Below are 5,318 nucleotides of genomic sequence, written 5' to 3'. Positions count from 1 at the left end.
CACTTAAGAATATAAAAATGTTCTGTTAAAATTACTGCGACTGATACGCACAATTAACTACATCTTCCAGCATTCACAGTGAAACGTCATTATGACCACGTGATGTACATCCTTTATTTGTAAATACGGCTGGATTCCTTCTTTTTGTTTGCAATTTTTGTTAAGTTTACAATTTTGCAATTTTTAATGAAAACAGACGGAAGTGGAACCAGCATGACCTTTCTTCGGTGACATTGTAACGGCGAATTGTAATTGTAAGAGCGTGTTTGCTGCAGTGTCATGTGCGTCCAGCCCACATATAAACAATACATAATAAAATTACCACAACCTATAAAATGTCACATTATAATGCTCTCTGTATCACGCCATGTAATAACAGTGTATACAAATAATGTCTAAATAGATACAGTCATTGATTAATGCCAGTGATCATATAACTTATATAAATTATGTAAAACTTCTCCCCCTTTTTAACATAAGCGGCAACACTATAATAGCATTCATGTTAGATGTAGAATTAGTTTATTGCCCAATAATTTTTAACGTGAATGGAATTACATAAAAAAAAAAAATATATATATATATATATATATATATATATATATATATATCATAGCCTATTTAAATTCCATACAAGTAAAAACAAAACTAATTTAGTCATTAAATATACATTACATAATGCTTTCTACAGATTACTGTTAAATGTAAATAGTTTTATGACCTTTCAAACTGTTTTAATCTACATTAATGATCTGTTCTGCATTATATATTACAATGTAACATTGTTTGTTGATGACTGAATGAAAGTTATTATGAAGTGAGCTGTTGTGTGACTCTTAAATCTTTTGGTTATGGTTTTACTGCTTGTGCATGGCTGGGTTGATTGTGTGTGTGTTAGTTTTCTGGGCAGAGAGGACAGAAGTTCATAAGGCTGCATATCAAGGTCAGGTGTGAGCTGCAGAGTTTAATTCAGAGTGGAGCTTCAGGCAATTTTGTGGCAGTAGACTCCATCACCCCCCTCCACGAGGCTGCTACATGGGGACAGACACAGTGTGTGAGACTCCTGCTGGATGCTGGGGCACAGGTACTAGTCGCACGCACAAGTGCAGAATGTCTTCAATTATTTATGTCTGAAATTGATCATGATAACACATCAGATGGAAATTGTCTCCTGGGGTTACAGGTTGATGCAAGGAATGTGGATGGCACCACGCTGTGTGAGGCGTGCTCCATTGGGAACTTTGATCTTGAGTGTGCAAGGCTTTTTCTGGAGCATGGAGCAAAAGTCAACCCAACCCTTACCTCACGGACCACCTTCCCTCTACATGAGGCCTGTATGGGAAACAAGCTTTGATGTTGTCTTGACAAAGCCTTTTCTGAAAGATAACACTAGTTTTAACAGTTTTAAGTTTGAAGTAGACAGTACAGTAAGACAAGCTAACTACATTGATAGTCAGGCTGTCACATAGATTCTCAGGTAAAGCAGAGAAAGAAAGAGAGAGAGCAACTTAAAGGTGCTGTAAGCGATTTTAGCATTCTGAAGCTTTTGTGTGGCTGAACTGTTGAATTAGCCACGCCCCCTTAGGGCTGGGCGATAAAATTATATCGATATATATCACGATAAAGAAAATCCACGCTAAGTTTTTGAGAAATTTTCGATATTTACTGTGTGTCGCTAAAACACAAGCAGTTCGGCTTTCTCAGGCTAAAATTACTAGTTAGTAGACTCTCACTTTAATGAAAATATGTTTTTTCCAAAAATGTTTTTTACATTTTCTCTCGGGACACCCCTGAACCCACATTCAGCATCATTCCACAGTCACAAGGGCTTCTATGCCTCATACTTGGGTATCTGAATCTAAAGAAATATAAAACATATTTCATTTTAATGTAAAAATATTCCAACAAATACTGGACTGCTGTCACTATGCTTCAGAACAAACAGATGATCTTTTAACATTCATTTTCAATTGAAAAGATTATCGTGACAACAAATTTGGCCATATCGCCCAGCCCTACGCCCCCTCATTCCAAAATTGAGCAAAAGAGCAGCATTCTTTGTTTCGGTGGCTGTCAGATTCAACAGTGGCACAATAGCGCACTCGACAATTTCCTCAATTATCCACTTCAAATACAACACTATGAGAACGAGCAAAATGATTGACAGGTGAAAAGCGTCAATGTCCGTGGTTCACGAACATATTTTTGTTTGTTGTCACAGAGACCATTGAGGGCTCTCTGGACACTTATTTCATTAATATCTTTAAGGGAGTAGGACATTTTGTGGGTTTGTTTACATTTGAATTTTTGACAGTTGGAGTTTGAATTAACGAGCATTCCGTTGGCCCATTTAAAAGTTCCGTCAATGTAAGTCTATGGGACTATTCCAGTCTTTGATCGTCTGCTGTGTGAAAACTGTGAAAAGGGGGACTTACACCGGAGACGTCTGGCGGACGACATGGCGCATTATAAACTAGAAACGACTGTTTTCAATGAAGGTACGCACACTGCCACTTGGTGTCTGTCGGCAGTGCCCAGCTATGACTCCAGAGGCTGCTCAAATGTCTGCCGTGCCACAGAGCACAACTTGCATATTTTCCAGTAAATGCAACCCAAATCATTATCAAACATAGATTATTTACTTAATTCTTGAACAAGGCAAAAACCTTGGTAACTTTTGTGTGTACTGTCTGCAACCTGAACCGCATTGACGTGCCCCATGTTTGATACCTGTGCCGTGTCCTACCCATAACACAGAGCTTCTTGTCTGGTGTGCGACTGCCTTAAGACCGATCAGTTAGAAAATACATAGCACACTCTTCCAGAACAGTCTGAAGGTCTTTGCTGAGTTTGGAGAATGTAGCTTAAAAGCTCTAGGAGGAGTTAGTAAAAAATCCCTGAACAAAGTTAATATCAAGCTAACATTATGACATAAACAAAAATAAAAATTGCGATATATTTATGCGTGAATATGTTATGTTTATTTAGTCTTTTATTATTATACCCTTTTGCATGTTTACAAAATATTTCTGTAGTATCACAGACAAGACATTTTTTCAGATTAAATTTTTTCAGTGTAAACCCTAACCTTAATGTAACTTACCATGTGCAAAGATGTTCATATGTCAATATGAAAGTATTCTGTATGATGTTTTAGGTCATGCAGATTGTGTTAAGTTAGTGATTGCTAAAGGAGTCAGTCTGGAGGCCTATGACCTGTACTATGGAACCCCACTACATGTGACGTGCCAACCAACACCTGGAGTGTGTCAAGTTGCTACTGAATGCAGGTAAAGCTGTCATTCATTAACAGTGACAGTGTGAATAACTCTATCAAGTTATTATACCAAGCAAGGATTCAGGCCAGCCCTAATACAGTAGTTTTTACAAATGCCAAAAAATTTAATATTTTGTTGATTGTTTGGAAAAATGCTCAGCTGTAATTAGTTGGGAAGGCTCTAAAATCAACATCAAAAGTGGTAAAACTTATTGAAATCTTTAATCTCTACTAATACAAAAATATGTCTGTAGATATGTGTTATGAAGAGTAGTTCTGTGCCATATTCCTGTTTAAAGGTGCACGAGTGAATGCTGCTAGACTACATGAGATGGCCTTGCACCATGCCGCAAATGCCAACAATGTGGACATGATTGAGCTGCTGGTGGAGTTGGAGGCTGACATTTATGCCCGAGACAAACGATAAGATGCCAGTCTACTACACAAGGCCGAACACACTCTCTGCACACTACCTTCAGCTTTGTGAGAGTGAGTTAAAATCAAAACATCCTTCAGTGGAACTGAAAGATTAAGGCATATTTTTACTAAACCTCTGAGATACATTACATTTTAAATTTTAAGTTTACCCAGAAATAACATTTCTATCATGATTGACTCACCCTCATGTTGGTTTAAACTTGTATGACTTTCTTCCCTGGAACACTAAAGGAGATGCAAGGCAGAATGTTAGATACTGGCATACTTGGTCACCATTTACGTTCATCGTATGAAATAAAGGAAAAGGCTTAGTTTGATATAAGGGTGAGTAAATTCTGATTTAATTTTCATTTTGGGGTGAACCATACTTTTAATGAGATAAAGTGGCCTGTGAGCCAGTGTCATAGCTTAAATGATTGAGTAGGCTTTACTACAGAGGACCTTAGTGGACCCCCCGGCTTGGAGCACATAAATATTTTCCTGGTAATGCTATTGTAGGACCAAAATAAGAATAGCAGAATGAATGATTCGGTTTTAGTCTGTTAATAATGTGACAGCAGGTCTTGATCTCAAATGCCACATGTAATGTAGATTTATAAATTATGTTTATATTGTGGAACGCTCTCTTTTATCAGTCCCTGTTTTTATTTGGTTTCCATGGAGGGTAATGTCAACATAGAGGAGATTATCGCAAATGTTTCTTCATTGGAAGAGGGTGGAATGATGTTTGGATGTGCCCATCCAAATATGCTTGTTGTCCTGGGCTTACGAGGAAAGGTTATTAGTTTATTGATTTAAAGGCATAGCACAAAAAAGATGGGGTTTTAGTTAAGAAATCTGCATTTAAAACATTTGAATAAAAATAATAAGACGAGTGTTTGATTCTGTTAATGTAGGTAATAGAGCCGTATCACTCTTAGGACAGTTCTGGGCACCAGAGCAGTGGACGTGGCGACCGAACTGGACATTCCAAACCATATTATCAGTTTTCTCTTATACCAGTGAAGAGACACTGCAGAAAGATGGAACTCTCAGATCTTTTCTTTTACCTCAGCTACACAAAAAAACTTGAACAATTATATCAGCATTTTACAGCATTAAAGGTGAAGTGTACTTTTTTAAATCTTACAATCCTTTCTCCTATCAACTACAAGTAAGCCATTAATTGACTGATTTCCCAAAGTGTTTGACCACTGTTCTGTGACAATATCAAAACATTGCTATGTTTGTTTGAGCAGACTGATTTGAAAAACATCTGGCTCAACCAATGACAAGAGTTTGGGGCGGGTCTTCCAGTTTGACTGACAAATGTACGATGGGGAGTGTTTGGGGAAACCAGTTTGGAAACGATCATTTTTGCAATCTCAGAAAATGTAGTAGATTAAATAGTAAGTAGGATGTATTAAGTTTCCTGCACATGAGTTCAGTTCTTCATAGCACTTCTCAACAAAGCACACTGGCATTGGATGTATGACGCCTAATGCATCCTTACTGTAAGGTATTCCGGGTTCAGTACAAGTTTAGGTCAATCGACAAACAAAAATAATTTCGTCACGTCCCACCTAATCTTGAAAAAACAAAAATCGATGTTGCAGTGAGGCAC

At 37.5% G+C, this 5,318-nt stretch overlaps 1 pseudogene; it reads left to right on the top strand.

Moving 5' to 3' along the window:
• Positions 1–870: 870 nt before the first annotated feature.
• On the top strand, positions 871–3,810 carry LOC127638841 (ankyrin repeat and SOCS box protein 13-like; annotated as a pseudogene).
• The last annotated feature ends 1,508 nt before the right edge of the window (positions 3,811–5,318 follow it).

The sequence above is a fragment of the Xyrauchen texanus genome, chromosome 47, assembly GCF_025860055.1.
Source record: "Xyrauchen texanus isolate HMW12.3.18 chromosome 47, RBS_HiC_50CHRs, whole genome shotgun sequence".
Taxonomy (NCBI): domain Eukaryota; kingdom Metazoa; phylum Chordata; class Actinopteri; order Cypriniformes; family Catostomidae; genus Xyrauchen; species Xyrauchen texanus.
This window is presented reverse-complemented; position numbering and strand designations above follow the sequence as displayed.